The following is a 16,936-nucleotide window of genomic DNA, read 5'->3' as shown; positions in this document are numbered from 1 at the left end:
TCGCCGGCGGCGATCCACGGCGAGGCAGGGAGATCGGAGAGTACCTCCATGTTCAGGGCGCCATTCCGCGTCCGTGGGAGGTGGTGGTGGTCGCCGGCGAGTACCACATCGGCGGCGACGCTGGCTCCGGCGGACGGCGATTCGTGTGGTTGTGGACCTCGTCGGAGAGAGCTGTGAAGATCAAATTGGAGTGGGGGTTAGACTCTTAGTTGCTCGAGAGGGTTGCTGACGAAGTTGGGGCGCCGGAGACGGCCTCATCGGAGCGAATCGAGGTGTAGGCCGAGGCGGAACGGGGCGGCCAGAGTCGGGGAAGAAGGGCCCCTCGAGGCTCCTCCAGTGGCCAGGCAGGGTCTAGTGAGATGGTGGAGTTGTGCGGGGGCGAGAGCAGGCATGGGGGTGCTATATATAGCCGGCCCGAGTCGGTTGCCGCGAACGGATAAGTCCGGCGAGGTGATTACGGCGGTGCCATGGTTGCACGGGAGGGTTTTGAGGTTGAGCGTCGTCGTGGGCGTTCCCTGGTTCCGTTTAGGTTCTAACCGCGTTGGGATTTGGTAGCTTAGGGGGAGCTCGACGGAACGGGGCGACGCGGGCCCATCGGCGGCAGGGAGCATGCTCTGTGCGTGCCGTGCCACGGCGACGGTGCCGCATGCGTGCGCTGGCAAGGAGATGGCCACGCGGAGCTACCAGGAGGATTGGGCGGCGCCGAACGGCGTTGAGCCGCCGTTCTGCTCCCTGTCGGCCGCTACGGTGGTTCGGCCGCCACAAGACACGCTGGCGCAGGCGGGCCAGGGTGCCACCGACGCCAGGAAGGCGCCAAGAGTGCGTGTGGAGCTCCGGACAAGCAGGCCAGGCGGCGAGCAACGTGCCAAGGGCACTGTGGACATGTGACTGAATCTCTGACGGAGAACGACACTGCAAATTCTGAATTTACTGAACATGAACAAAAACAGTGCACGCTAAGTGTTCGACAGAATGATTCTGGCCTCTAGGGATTTTTCCTTTAGCTGATTTTTGGTGGGGTGGCCTCTCATTGCACCTGGAGGCTGCCTGAATTTTGGTAGAATTTTTGGAGAAGAGAAGATATGAATTTCACCAAATTTGACAAATCTGGTCCAAACTTGCAGAGGCTGAAACTTGAAAATTTTGAAAAGAAGAAGAGTGGATCTTGATGGTCCTAGGTTGTGGGTGCTAAGGACTATCCAGAGGAGTTGGTTTGAGATCAAAACTCAAAGGAAATTAGGTACTTGCTTTGCAAATCACCTAGGCTTAAAATAATTGGCAGAAATGTTTTGGGGAATAGAATAAATGAAATAAAATCCAAAAATGGGTTGGACTTGTTGGAACAGAATGAAAATGAGGTTGATTCACTCAAAAACTTCAAATAACATCATTGGTTTTTTTTGCATAAAGTTGAATCATAAGCTACTATCAACATCCCAAAATTTTGGTGGAGGCTAGAAAGAAACATTTAAATGGGTTGTAGTGCAAAATTGTGCAAAATTGCACTCTGGACCAGAGAAGAAAATTGGGTGGAGAGCTCAAAATATTTCATGAATAAAAGATATTTTTGTATAAAAGTGATTTAAAAACATCACATGACATCTCCAAATTTTGGTTTGAATTTTAAGTGAATATAACAAATGGTTGTAGTTCAATTATGGTCATGTAACCTTGAAAACCAATTTTCAAGAAAATAAAGATCAGGCAAATTAATTATGTAATTATTTCTACTAATAAAAGAAGAGTTTTTCTTGAGAGGTTAATCAAGTCCATAACATATTTGAAAAGTTTTCACTTTGGGGAAAAACTCCATAATAATAAGGGAGAAAAATGGTTCAAAAAAATCAAAAGGGAGCCCAGAAAATAAAAGTTTTAATCTCCTGGCAAAATTTTAATTAACAAACAAAGTTAAAATTTTGGGGTGTCACAATATATCAAGTGAATCAATAAGAAACCCCAATTGTTACCTCAAGTATTCATACCGGAAGACATATATCATGTGTTCTCATCTCTGAATATTCAGTCCGACAAGACAAAACTTCAAAGGGTAAAGATTCAATTGATCACAATAAGAGTATAGAGGGGAGAAACATCATATGATCCAACTACATTAACAAAGCCCATGATATAGATCACGATAGAGAGAGATTAATCACATAGCTATTGGTACAAACTCTCAGCCCCGAGGGTGGACTACTCCCTCCTCATTGTGGTGGTCGCCGGGATGATGAAGATGGCCACCGGAGATGATTTCCCCCTCTGGCAGGGTGCCGAAACGGGTCTAGATTGGTTTTTGGTGGATACGGAGCCCTGCGGCAGCAGAACTTCTGATCTAGGTTAACCCTGAAGGGTTTCGAAATATTTGGGAATTTATAGTGCAAAAAGGGGTGCGAAAGGCCACCAAGGTGGGCACAACCCACCTGGGCACGCTAGGGGGCCCTGGCGCACCCTGGTTGGTCGTGCCTCCCTCGGGGCACCCCCAGGTGCAGCTCTGGCCCATTGGGTTCCTTCTGGTCCAAAAAAATCTCTGTAAAGTTTCGCGGTGTTTGGACTTCGTTTGATTTTGATTTCTGCGATGTAAAAAACAAGCAAAAAACAGCAACTGGCACTAGGCACTGGATCAATAGGTTAGTCCCAAAAAATGATATAAAGTTGGTATAAAATGATTGTAAAACACCTAAGAATGATAAAATAACAGCATTAATACTTCATAAATTGTAGATACGTTGGAGACGTATCAGCATCCCCAAGGTTAATTCCTACTCGTCCTCGAGTAGGTAAATGATAAGAAATAATTTATGAAGTGTGAATGCTAGCAAGGTGCACAAGTTTGATCAATGATAATTTCAATCACTTTTCCTAGCATCATAACAACAATTCTTTTTGATGAAACTTCTCGTATTATAGTGGCAACCAATTCACATGTTAAGGTTCAAACAATGAATTCTCTTGAAACCCAACAACCTATGTTCTTAGTCACCAAGCAATTGCAATTCAACTTATTCAACAGAGTTTAAGTAAGAGCTGCACATACTCAACCATCATATAGTCTTCTATGATTGCTAACACTCAGCGCATACACATGAGCAAAACGTTTCAACTAGACACATAGAAAGATAGGGGCTTATTGTTTTTCCTCCCAACGTATTCACCTCAAGGGTGATGTCAACAATAACAACTCATACTACCCATATTCAACTGGACATATATGCCTAGATCTTTCCACACCACATGATGCTTATCAAAAGGGAAAATAAAAAGTGATAGAGGGGAATACTTTGACTCTTTGCATAAAAGTAAAGGGACAATTCAATTTCTGCCCCTAACTAGAACCCACTAGTCAAATTTTCCCCTAATTTCAATGTGTGCTCAAATGTGCCCCTCTGGCGTCAATTGCCCTTATAGAAATGCCCTTCTGCGCCGTTACTGTCCGGTTAAACAACTTTGAAAACTAAAATTTTGTGCGATTGAAGCTACTCATGTGCGCAAGGTGCGTGCAAATTTTTGTGCTATTTAGACATACCAGGAGCTCGTGGCAAAGGAAAACAGTAAATCTGTACATCTTTGAATAATTCAAGAAAAATAGCAAGAAAATTCAAAAACATATGCAATTTTTTGGCATCCAAGATGCTCGGGTGCACCAGGTGTGTGAACTTTTTGTTATCAAATGACATGCGAGGACCTCTCGCAAAAAAACCAAAATAGTGCATTTTTTACAAGTTTTTTTCTCAGACAAATTTTGTTTTTTACTCCACGAGCCCCTACAATGTCCAAACACAACAAAATTTTGCACACACCTTCCATACCTAAGCACCTTGGATGCCAAAAAATTCATATTTTTTTGAATTTTCTTGCTATTGTTTTGAATTTACGGTTCACACACGTACATATTTACTGTTTTTCCTTCGCCACGAGCTCCTAGAATGCCAAAACAACATAAAAATTTGCACGCACCTTGCGAACCTGAGTACCTTCGATCCCACAAAATTTTAGATTTTTTGACTTTTTTTGCTATTTTTTTGAGATGGTCAAAGCTGTTTGACCACACGGTAACAACGCAGAAGGGCATTTCTATAAGGGAAACTAATCGTAGAGGGGCAAATTTGAGCACACATTGAAATTAGGGGCAAATTTGAGAAGTGGGTTCAAGTTAGGGGCAGAAATGGAATTGTCCCAAAAGTAAAAGATAGGCCCTTCAGAGAGGGAAGTAGAGGTTGCCATGCGCTTATTTGTTTGTATGCTCAATCCCTTAGTGCAAAAGAATGTCACGTTATATTGCCCCTTATGATAGCAACCTTCATTATGCAGTCTGTCGCTTTTATTACTTTGCCATCTGTAGCGATCCGACCTCAGGCAGTCAAATCTCTGTGCATAAGTGTCATCCCTGGATCGGTAATGCTGACACACACAGTACTCGAAGGATTTATAACAGAGTAGCAATCACACACTTATTACATCAAATTTCTCCAAAAGAGAACTTATTACAATAAATATGGCTTAAGGCCATCTAAATAAGATAACAGCGGAAGGCTTGGAAGATAAAGTGAGTCCATCAACTCCAACAGCATAGCTGAGTGCATGACAAACGACCTAGTGCACCTTACTCTTCGTCTGAAAAGTCTGCAACATGATATGTTGCAGCCCGAAACGGGTCAGCACATGGAATATGCTGGCAAAATAACACAGTAGAGCAATGAACAGGTAAATGCTATCACTACATGCATATATGGCTGGTGGAGGCTCTATGGTTATAATGTTTTGCGAAAAGGCAATTTTTCCCAACAACAAAGGAATATATTTTATTTAACTATCATGGTGGTTGAAACATTGAGAAGGTTCCTCCAACTCAATCCCAATTAAAAAGTAATTAACAACCCAACAAATTAATTTAGGGTGATGAGATCAACATGATAATTCAAGTACCAGATACTCAAAATGTCCATAACCGGGGACACAGCTAACCATGAATAGTTTATACACTCTATAGAGGTTTGCGCAATTTTCCCCACAAGACTCGATCTCCTCCGTTGGATTCTCCCACTACATGGTGTTTGAGAAACGGATGACCGAGACACAGTCTTTCAGAAGCATTAACTCTAACCCTAGGTAGACAGTACCAACCTACATCCCGTACATCTGCTAGCCTACCACTGGAAGAGGTCATGCAACATACTCAACTATGCTAGAGCCCATAATAGCTTATGGCTGCACACGGAAGTTTCTAGCATGAATAATCTTATGACCCCTTTGAGCCTGGATGGGGAACCATAGGATGATCACACGGGTCCTCCGGGATATCCTAGGACAACACTGGATTCTCCAGGTGCCCACAACCAATCCACTCAGATGTGTATTTAAGTAGCTACCTTATGTTAACCATTAATTAACAATCTCACATCTGTCATGGATACACTCAAACCCAATCTATGTCTACGAGCATAGCATGGCAATATAAGCATAACGTAGAAGTAACTCCCAGGGTTTGATAATAGAACAGGTGATAGGTTCTACCTCATCATCTTCTTCCCAATACCCACAAGTTAACCACATCCTAATCATGCAGTGTTTGAGGATGATAACTAATGCATAAAAACTAGTTATGAGAAGAGTATGATCGATGTGTTACTTGCCTTGTTGACGATCCGCCAACCCTAGTGACTCGTAGTAGCACGCTTCGCACTCCGGGAATTCTATCGCAAATAAACAATGGCATACATAAGCACTCAAGCATAGATGCAAGGTTTAAACTCGAATAAGAAGATCAAATCTGAAAATTCAACTGAAGAGATTCAATCTGCAAAAAGAATCAATCGAATCGGAGCTACGGAACTGAAACTACGGTCAAAAAAACTTCAAAAACAAATCTGCTTGGAACCAAATTTTAAATTGTCAAAATCATGTTCAAGTTGGTTAAACAGAAATAGGGGCTCAAGACGAGGATTTTGGTGTTGGTTTCACTGGATTTGGACAAATGGTTAAAAAGTTACGAGGGTTTGAAGATCAAGGGCTAATCTGCGATAAAAATAATCGTGGATAGGTCCCTGGTAGAAAAAAGAAAATAAAAAGAAAAACTACGGCGTGAACGTTCGTTAACAGAGATGAACGGGCGAACGTGTTTCGTTAAAAACGAACTAACGAGCGAATGCTCGCTAAATAATGAAACCGAAAAAACCGAATCTAAAAGAAAACCAATCTAAGGTTTTATAAAAATCGGCAATTTTACCTAAACCGAAAAAACTAAACCGACGAGAACCAACGGCTGGCTCCGACGGGGCGGTGGCGGCAGTGACGAGCGGCGATGGCGCGAGCGTGCGGCGGCGGCTGGCAGGCGGGGCTAGGGTTTCGTGCAGGGCGGGCTGGTGGGCTGGGGCGCTGTGGGGCGGTGGCTTATAAAGCCTAGGCGTGGAGAAAGTCCGGGTCGCCCACGGCCCAAAGGTCGGTTCACTTTTTTTTAAACAGACAGAGTAAATAAATAAAAAGAAATATCAAACGGAGTCCAAAAATTCCGAAATAAATTTTCACGGTCCTCTAATAAAATTTAGGACAAAGTGAACAATTTTCCCGGACCTAAAATGCAATTAAAAAAATTTCCCCTAATTTTATTAAAATAACTCTGAATAAAATCCAAATAAAAATCAATAGCACAATAATTTGATTTTTAACATTTTCCTCCAATATTTCTTTTATTCTGGAGAAGTCATTTTATCTCCTCTCTTTTATTTTTATTATGAAATATTTCGGAGAGAAAAAATATTAAAATCAATATGATTCTATTTTCAATATTTTAGAAAATTCAAATACGAAAATAAACGAAATCCCCAACTCTCTTCGTGGGTCCTTGAGTTGCTTAGAATTTCTAGGATCACAACGGAAATGCAAGAAAATATGATATGCATATGATGTCCTAAGTATAACATTCCAAATTGAAATTTTGGGATGTTACAAACCTACCCCCCTTAAGATGAATCTTGTCCTCGAGATTCGGGTTGGCTAGAAAATAGGTGTGGGTGGTCCTTGCGTAGGTCTTCCTCTCGTTCCCAGGTGGCTTCATCCTCGGTGTGGTGGCTCCAGTGAACTTTGCAGAACTTGATAACCTTGCTACGTGTAACTCGGCTGGCAAACTCCAGAATCTTGACTGGTTTCTCCTCGTAGGTCATATCACTATCCAACTGAATTGCTTCCAGAGGCACTGTATCTCTTAGAGGAATATCGGCCATCTCGGCATGGCACTTCTTCAACTGGGAAACGTGAAACACGTCATGAACTCCTAATAGTCCTTCCGGTAACTCCAACTTGTAGGCTACTTCTCCCATACATTCCAAAACTCGGTATGGTCCTAAATTCTCGGGGTTAACTTTCCCTTAACTCTAAAGCATTTAACTCCTCGCAGTGGTGATACACGAAGATATGTTGTCTCCGATTTTATAGACTACCTCCTTGCGTTTTGAGTCTGCATAACTCTTCTGTCTGGACTGAGCTACCTTCAATCTATCCCGAATCAACTTAACCTTCTCTTTAGACTCTTTAATCAAATCTGGTCCAAACAACTGATGGTTTCCAACTTCATCCCACATCAACGGTGTTGTGCACCTCCTTCCATACAAAGCTTCGAAGGGTGCCATCTTCAAACTGGATTGATAACCGTTGTTGTATGAGAACTCAGCGTAAGGCAAATTGTCATCCCAACTAGATCCATAATCTAGCGCACAAGCTCTTAGCATGTCCTCCTGAATCTAGTTGACTCTCTCGGTCTGTCCATCTGCATACGGATGAAAGGCTGTACTAAACTCTAGCCTGGTACCCAAAGTCTGGTGCAGCTGGTGCCAAAACTTTGAAGTAAACTATGTTCCTCTATCTGATACGATGGTCCTCGGAACTCCGTGCAGACATACGATCCTGGTCATATATATCTTGGCCAACTTTGCACTTGTATAGGTGGTCTTTACGTGGATAAAGTGAGCCACTTTGGTTAAATGATCCACTACTACCCAGTTAGAATCATATCCCGATCGGGTCCTGGGTAATCCAGTGATAAAATCCATGCCAAGCTTATCCCACTTCCATTCGGATATCGGCATAGATTGCAGTAATCCTGCTGGCTTATGATGTTCTGCCTTGACTCTCTGACATACATCACATACGGCTACATACTCGGCAATATCCTTCTTCATTCTTGTCCACCAGAAACGCTCCTTCAAATCCAAATACATCTTGGTGTTTCAGGGGTGTATCGAGTATGGCGAGTCATGAGCTTCCTGCAGTATCAACTTCCTGATCTCTGCATTATTGGGTACATAAACACGGTCCTCAAACCACAAGGTGTCGTGCTCATCCTCACGAAAACCTTTGGCTTTTCCTTTGCTCATCCTCTCCTTTATCTCGACAATCTCTTTGTCATCCTTCTGAGCTTCTCAAATCTTTCCCAATAATGTCGACTGAACTTCCAATGCTGCAACAAAACCTCTAGGGATTATCTCCAAACGAAGCTCCCTGAGATCTTCGGCCAACTCCTTTGGCAAACCTCCGCTTACGGGGGTATCGACATAACTCTTCCGGCTCAAAGCGTCTGCTACGACATTGGCCTTTCCTGGGTGATAATGCAGCTTCATATCATAATCATTTATAAGATCCAACCATCTCCTATGCCTGAGATTCAGCTCCTTCTGTGTGAAAATGTACTTCAAACTCTTATGATCCGTGTACACATCACAATGGTTCCCAATAAGAAAATGTCTCCGGGTCTTGAGTGCATGAACTACAGCTGCTAACTCCAAATCATGCGTAGCATAATTCAACTCATGCGATCGAAGTTGACGTGAGGCATATGAAACAACTCTTTCGTCTTGAATAAGTACACCTCCAAGTCCTAAGCAAGAAGCGTCGCAATACACTTGGAAATCCTTGCGGATATCCAGCAGAATCAGCACTGGGGCTGTAACCAAACATTTCTTTAACTCCTGAAAACTTGCCTCACATTCATCTGTCCATTTAAACTTAGTGTCCTTCTTCAACAACTCTATCATGGGCTTCGCGGTCTTGAAAAAAATTCTCAATGAACCTCCGATAGTATCCCGCGAGTCCAAGGAAACTACGGATCTCTCCAACTGAGGTGGGTGCCAACCACTCAGTGACTGACTGAACCTTGGTAGGGTCTACTGCTATACCTTCTCTTGGTATAACATGTCAAAGGAATCCAACTTCCTTCAACCAAAACTCACATTTGATGAACTTGGCATACAACTGATGTTCTCTGAGCTTCTCGAGAACCAAACGCAAATGCTCCTTGTGTTCCTCTTCATTCTTTGAGTATAGCAAGATATCATCAATGAACACCACGACTGTCGGGGAAACTGATCCACGAACACCTATGGGGACCGGGCCCCTTTCGATTCGGTGAGGGCGGAGGTCGAGCAAAGAGGAGATCGAGGCGGTACACGCGAGCAGTTTACCCAAGTTCGGGCCGCACGGATGCGTAAAACCCTACTCCTGCTTGTTTGTGTATATTGAATTCTTGCTCAGGAGCGATGGACGCTGCCAGACCGAGCGTGAGAGTGTTCCTGATCTTTCGAATGAGCCGAACCCCCCCTACGTTGCGCTTGGGCCTCCTTTTATACTTTCAAGGGGTCACCGACAGGTGGCAACGTAGATGAGAGGGGTAGAAATGGAAAAAGAATGCGGTAGCTGCACCCACCGCTACTATAGACACAGTGTATCCTACCTAACTCTGACGGCAGGGGACAGGGGCATTGAATGCTCATCTGAGTTGCCTAAACAGTGCAAAAAGTGACCGTTAGGAGCGCCACCGTTTGCCACGATGGCCTCCTCTTCATCTCCGCTTGCCACCGCGTACCCCGGGCCGCACAGGTTCCCGCCACGCGCCCCTGAGAAAGCCTCATGGCGACACGCAGGCGGGTGCACTGGAGCGCGGGTATGGGGTGGCAGCTGCCCCCCGGCAAGTACCTTGCCGGGGTCGTCGTCTTGTCGCGTCCGGAAGCTTGTCGCTCGCCGGATCTTGCCGGGACATGTGGTGCGTCGCGGTAAGTTTCTTGTGGCGCCTTGGTTGGCCTTCCCGGCAAGCTCCTCTTGCCGGGGTCTTGTCTCTTCATTTTAAATACTTTGTTCTTGAAGGGGCTCCAAGGGAACCCACGGAGGACCCTGGCGGTCGTTCGGCAAGCCTTGCCGCGGGGCGCTGCAACTGCCCGTGCACGAGTTCGGGATACTAGGGTACCCCTACTCTAGTACACCGACAGGAGCCCCCGGGCCTGGGCCATACACGGTGCCGAGCGCTGTTGGGCCAGGCCCAAAACTGGGCACGGGCACGCGCGGGCCTGGGGTATGCCGAATCTAACTCCGTATCCACCGCACCCCCCGCAACGGCATGCGTCAATCACGGCGTCGTGGGGGAGATCATGGGTGGTTCTTTGGAAAGAGTGCAATGTCCGCCCCCCTCCTCCTTATAAGCAGGGGAAACAGGGGTATTTCCCCTATCTTCATCATTCGCTGCTGCAATCTCAGAAACCTCCGCCGCCCTCCTCCGCTTCCAAAGTCGAAAGAGAGCAGCGCTCCGCTCCCGTCGCCGCCGCCACTACCAGCGCCGTCGATCTCCCCCACCGCCTCCGCCATGGCTCCGAAGCCCGGAAAGGGGAAGGCCGCGAAAGCTGTGAAGTCGACCGAAGCGCAGCGGCTTGAGGCGCTGCGGAAAGAGCGGGCCACCTTCCTCCCCGAGCTCTCCGCAAAGGATCTGAGGGAGTGGTACTATCTCTTCTGGTCGACGGAGACACGGGCGCATCCGTGCACAAAGGTACTCTCCGCCATCACCTCGCAAGAAGCTCCAGTTGGCGGGTACCCTTTCTTTGTCGTGTTCTTCTACTGCGGGCTCTGCCCGCCATTCTCTGATTTCTTCTGTGATATCATGAACACCTACGGGCTCCACCTCCTTGATTTTACCCCCAACGCCGTCTTGACCATGGCAGTTTTCGCCCATCAATGCAAAAACTTTGTCGGAGTCCACCCCAACATAGCTCTCTTCTGCCATTTCTTCATGCCCCGTGTCGAGAGAGGGGAAACCCTTGCCGGGGGGATCGCCTGGATCTCGCGAGCCGGCAAGAAGGAGACCTATCTGGAGGGGGAGCTCCGCAGCAAGTGGGATGAGTGGAGAGCAACCTGGTGCTAGGTTGTAGAGGAGAACCCGCAGCCGTTCACCGCCCTGCGCCAAGCCCCAGCAGTGCGAGGCAATGATTGGAGCGCTCTGTCCGCGGACAATGACAAGTTGAAGATCGCCACCACCCGGATCTTGCGCCTCAGGCTTGCCGGGTTGACTGTAGGAGCTGTCGGCGCAGATTTCCTCCGCCGCCGCATCGCCCCTCTGCAGGCGAAGGGGAGACCCGCCTGGGAATTTGGAGGCCCGGCAGACATCATGAGGTTGCGCCCCGGCCTCAACTTCAATTTCACCATCATAGAATTGGACGGGATACTTAAGGAAATATTCAAGCACGACCCGCAGCATCCCGAGTGGTTCAGGTTGCCGGCAGGCATCGTGCCTCTGTGTAACAACTCCTCGCGCGACCACATCTACGCAATGATGCCGTTGTGTGACTCACACGGGATCGCTCCAACATGGCAAGAGCCCGCCGGCGACGTCGTGCAGCAGTTCTTCGACAGCCTAGTGGAGGTGGCGGTCAATGCTGACGAGAAGAAGCTCCTCACCCGCGACACCACTAATCAAGAGATGGAGCGCATCGCCACCAGGGCGGAAGAGGCGGCGGCAGCCGCAGCCGCGGGTGAATTCGGGTTCACCGTGGAGGAAGCAGACGCGGCGTTGGCGATGAGTCTTGCCGAACGGGAGCAGCCCAAAGAGGAAGAAGAGCTCGCCGCGCCCGACGCCGAGTCGAACGAGCCCGCCGAGGGTGTGAGCGGCCCGCCATCTCCGAGGAGCTTGCCGCAAGCAGGGCCCGCAGCGCAGCCCCCAACGCAGCAAAGAAGGCGCCTCCGCAGGGTCGGCGACGTAGCAGGGCGGCAAGTGGGCCAACAGCCGCAGCGTCGCGCGACGCACTCTACCGCGGCAAGTACGGTTGCCGCGGGAGCGCCTCCCGCCGCAGCGACAACTGAAGCGGGGCCGTCTCGGGCTGGCGCCGCAGCCCCCGCCAAGCGGTCAAGGGATCCCACCCCTCCACCTCGTCGCGCTGGAAGTGGGCCAAACTTCGACCTCTCCGCGCTCAGCTCCGACGAGGAGGAAGAAGAAGAAGAGTAAGATTCCCTTGCTTGTTCTTGTAGTTCTTCAACTTGCCATTCCTGTCTTGCATCTGATCTGACTCACCCTGGACTCTCCCTTTTCAGGACTCTGGCCCAGAGGGCGGCGAAGAGGGCCAAGGCTCAGGTGGTGGTCATCAAGGACGAGCCCACTGCGACGACAGGAGGTGCGCCCGAGACCACCTTGCCGGATCCGGCCATCACTTTGCAGAGCAGCCCCCAGCGCAGCCCCCAGCGTAAGCATATGGTTTACTTTCTGCTTCTGGGTGCGCATGGTTGCTCTTTTCCTTTGTTGACATCTGATCACTTGTTTGTTTGTGCAGGAGCAGAACAGCTTCATCAGGAGGGCGTGGTGATCTCCTCCGACTCGTCGTCTGCTTCGACTACGCCGCCAAGGGAGGACCCCCCGGCAAGGGAGCGTTCTCCGGTAAGGGAGGAGCCTTCGGCAAGGGAGGAGTCTCCGGCAAGGGACAGCGCTAACGATCCGCCGGTGGTGGAGGTCATGACAGCAGATCCTAGCACAGGTAGTCCTTCTTGCCCGAAACTTTCCTTGTAGTCTTCTGCTGATTTCTCTTCTCGGATACTTGTTTGATTTCTCCTTCTTCTCCGGTCGTCAGACCCACCCTCCGCGGATCCGATGGAGACCGAAGCGGGCGGCGAGGAGGACGCGCGCGGCAATACTGATGATGCCGCGGCCACCGAAGAAGGAGCCGGCGCTGACGTGCCCGCCAGCGAAGAGGCCGCCAAGGCTGCTGCCGAAGAAGCTGGCGGGGGATCTGGCGATCGCACTGACGGTCCTGAGGCCGCAGGAGCGCCAGGCGCTGCACCGACCGCTGATCCCTCCGTCGCTGCCGCGGCGGCAGACTCCGAGGAGTCCCAGCCCGGCGCCTATCTGAAGGCCGGCGAGGGCATCTTCATCAAGCTCCCCTGGGCGTCGAGCTCCAGGGCGCCGATGGAAGGAGAAGCTCTGGATGGGGAGGTGCTTGCCTCCGCCGGGTTGTCGATCGTCGACGCGCCGGGAAGCAGCAGCGGCGAGCCTGAGAAGGAGCGGCTGCTACGGAGGCTGCTGGCGCTCTACCGCGCCCGCCAAGTCAAGTTGGAGTCCCGGGAAGCGCTTGTCGCGAGGGCGAGCGTGGACATAGAGAAGCGTGCAGAGGAGCTCCGGGGTCTTCGCTAAGAAACTCTCCGGGCCTTGGCGGAGGAGCGGGAGCAGCTTGCTGAGGAGCGGAAGGCCTTCCTCCTTGAGAAGGCTGAGGCTGAAGAGCAGCGGCGGCTCACCAGCGAGAAGCTGTATGCGCGAGAAGGCGAGCTGACTCAGCGGAAAGTGAACCTCGACAGCCACGAAGAGGAGCTTGCCGCACGCGAACGGGCACTTGGCAGGACGCTCCAAGAGGCAAAGGATGCGGCTGCGGCTGCCGAGGCCGCCAAGAAAGAATTGGAGGCAAAGGTGGCGCAGCTAGAAGCTGATCTGAAGGTTGGTGGCGAAGAGCTTGCCGCGCTCAAGCTAGAGCGCGAGAAGGACGCCCTTGCCCACGGTGAGCTGCAGGGCCGACTCGCCGAGAGGGGCAAGGAACTGAGTGCCGCCAAGGATTCCAACGCAGATCTGACGCTGAAGCTGGCCACCTTGACGAAGACGTTGGACAGCGCCATGAAACGGGAGGTAGACTTGAAGAAAGACATCAAGGCCAATGATGCGCTGCTGGCGAGGGCTGCCGAAACCCAGAATCTCCTTAGAGATACCGTGGCGCTCTGGACGGAGGGCCTCGTGAATGTTGCAGCAGTCATTGAAGAGGAGCTGGTGCAGTTGGGGGTGGAAGGCTTCGGGTATTCCTCCGACGAGAATCTCCAACCCAGCGCCAAGCTCACTCTGTTCTTCAAGGGCATGGCGACGGCTCTCCAGCAGCTCCGGGAACGGATCCCAAAGCAGCTGGTCGACGAGTCGCGCACGATTTGCGCCGGAGTTCTGGAGAAGGTGCTGATGAAGGTGGCCTTCCGCAATCCGGGCCTCCGCCTCACCAATATCCTCAGGACCTTGCCGCCAGAAGCTGATCTGGAGGAGCTCAAAGCCCTTTTCGCACCCATTGTGGACAAGGTGAGCGGAATCAAGAGGGTCGAAGGCGATCACGTAGATTAGGCCGCCCACTTCTTCTTTCCTTGTCGCTGCCAGCCATGTCACGGGAACACTTTATTAGAGGCGCGACAAGTTATTTTTGTAATATAGCTTTGTTCTATGGAATGATTGCAATGTTATTCCCTTTACTTGATCCCTCCCTTTGTATGTCTTTTTACCCTACGCTTTTAGGGAACTTGTCGGTGCAGACACCTGGGCCGCGAGCGCTGAGTGCGGGACGTCAGCAGCAAGCTGGCGGTGCCGCTGCCGGCAAGAAACCTTGTCGCAACTATTTGCAGCTTACTTAAGTTGCTGAGCGAACTCGAAACAAAGTAAGGGCGCTAGCGGCTCACTTAAGTTGCTGGGCGGACTCGAAGCAAAGTAAGGGCGCTAGCAGCTCACTTAAGTTGTTGAGCGGACTCGAAACAAAGTAAAGGCGCAACTAGCTACGAGTTGGTTCCTCCGTGCACAGGTTTTCCATACAAAGTGCGGTCGTTCAAGGGAGATAACTTAAAGAATTTAAAAAAAATAAAATTTGATTGCTCAAACTTTGGCAACTTAGCTTTTCTACCGTCTGCTTCCCGGCAAGGAGAAACTCTCTTGAACGGCCCGTTCCACACCATTATCTTTTCCTTCTCCCCCCGGCAAATCTTGTGGGCGAGGGAACCTTCTTTTCCTTTAGAAGAAAAAGAAAGTAGAGAAAATAATAGTATGGAGCTCTTCGGCTCGTTACTGCTTACCGGATGTAAGTGCTGCACAAAGTGTCAGATAATCACATGCAAGAAAGGAACTAATGCATGAAATGGACAAGCTGTGCGGAGCACATGAAATTTTACTTATGCACGGGATCTGCGCCCGGCTTTGTACAAAGGATTACATGCAACAGCGGCAAGACTTGTACAAGAGGTGGTTGCCGGAACGGGGTTCCGGCAACCGCGCCTTACGGGAAAAACTGACGAAGATGTTCTATGTTCCAGGAGTTGCTCACCGGAACGCCATCTTCGGTCTCAAGGTGGACAGCGCCAGGCCTCGTGACTCGTCTTACCCGATAAGGGCATTCCCACTTTGGCGTCAACTTGTTGGAATTCTTGGCGGATTGAACGCGCCGAAGAACAAGGTCGCCTTCCTCGAAGCTTCTGGCTTTAACTTTGCGGCTATGATAGCGGCGCAAAGCTTGCTGGTATCGAGCAGCTCGTACAGCAGCCTGAAGACGATCTTCCTCAAGGAGCAGCGTGTCGTCTTGCCGCGGCTGCTCTTGCTCAAGCTCATCATAAGCGAGCACTCGAGGTGACCCGTATAGGAGTTTCGTGGGGAGAACTGCCTCTGCTCCATAGACTAGAGCGAAAGGTGTCTGGCCAGTGGCTCGATTTGGTGTCGTTCTGATTGACCAAAGAACCACCGGCAGCTCCTCGATCTAGTTCTTTCCGCACTTGTGCAGCCTGTCGAAAGTTCTGGTCTTGAGCCCGCGCAGCACTTTAGCATTTGCCCTATCTGCTTGACCGTTGCTTCTCGGATGAACAACAGAAGCGAAGCAGACCTTGGCACCAAGGTCTTGGATGTACTGCATGAAGGTGCGACTCGTGAATTGCGTGCCGTTGTCGGTGATGATCCTATTAGGGATCCCGAAACGGCAAACAATCGACCTGAAGAACTTGACTGCTGACTGTGCTGTCACCTTCCTCACTGGCTGCACTTCCGGCCACTTTGAGAACTTGTCGATTGCGACGTACAAGTACTCAAAGCCCCCGCCAGCTCGGGGGAAGGGGCCGAGGATATCGAGCCCCCAGAAGAATGCGGTAGCTGCACCTACCGCTACTGTAGACACAGTGTATCCTACCTAACTCTGACGGCAGGGGACAGGGGCATTGAATGCTCGTCTGAGTTGCCTAAACAGTGCAAAAAGTGACCGTTAGGAGCGCCACCGTTCGCCACGATGGCCTCCTCTTCATCTCCGCTTGCCACCGCGTACCCCTGGCCGCACAGGTTCCCGCCACGCGCCCCTGAGAAAGCCTCATGGTGACACACGGGCGGGTGCGCTGGAGCGCGGGTATGGGGTGGCAGCCGGCCCCCGGCAAGTACCTTGCCGAGGTCGTCGTCTTGTCGCGTCCGGAAGCTTGTCGCTCGCTGGATCTTGCCGGGACGTGTGGTGCGTCGCGGTAAGTTTCTTGTGGCGCCTTGGTTGGCCTTCCCGGCAAGCTCCTCTTGCCGGGGTCTTGTCTCTTCATCTTAAATACTTTGTTCTTGAAGGGGCTCCAAGGGAACCCACGGAGGACCCTGGCGGTCGTTCGGCAAGCCTTGCCGCAGGGCGCTGCAACTGCCCGTGCACGAGTTCGGGATACTAGGGTACCCCTACTCTAGTACACCGACAACGACAAACTTATCCAAGAACTCCATGAACACCTTATTCATCATACTCATAAAATACGCAGGGGCGTTAGTCAATCCAAATGACATAACCGTGTACTCATATAGCCCGTACCTTGTGGTGAAGGATGTCTTAGGTATATCATGTTCTCGAATCTTCAACTGGTGGTATCCTGATCGCAGATCGATCTTGGAAAATACTTTAGCTCCTTG

Source organism: Triticum dicoccoides, chromosome 7A, assembly GCF_002162155.2.
Source record: "Triticum dicoccoides isolate Atlit2015 ecotype Zavitan chromosome 7A, WEW_v2.0, whole genome shotgun sequence".
In the NCBI taxonomy this organism is placed as follows: Eukaryota; Viridiplantae; Streptophyta; class Magnoliopsida; order Poales; family Poaceae; genus Triticum; species Triticum dicoccoides.
The sequence above is the reverse complement of the archived record's forward strand: the minus strand, read 5'-3'. Positions refer to the sequence as shown.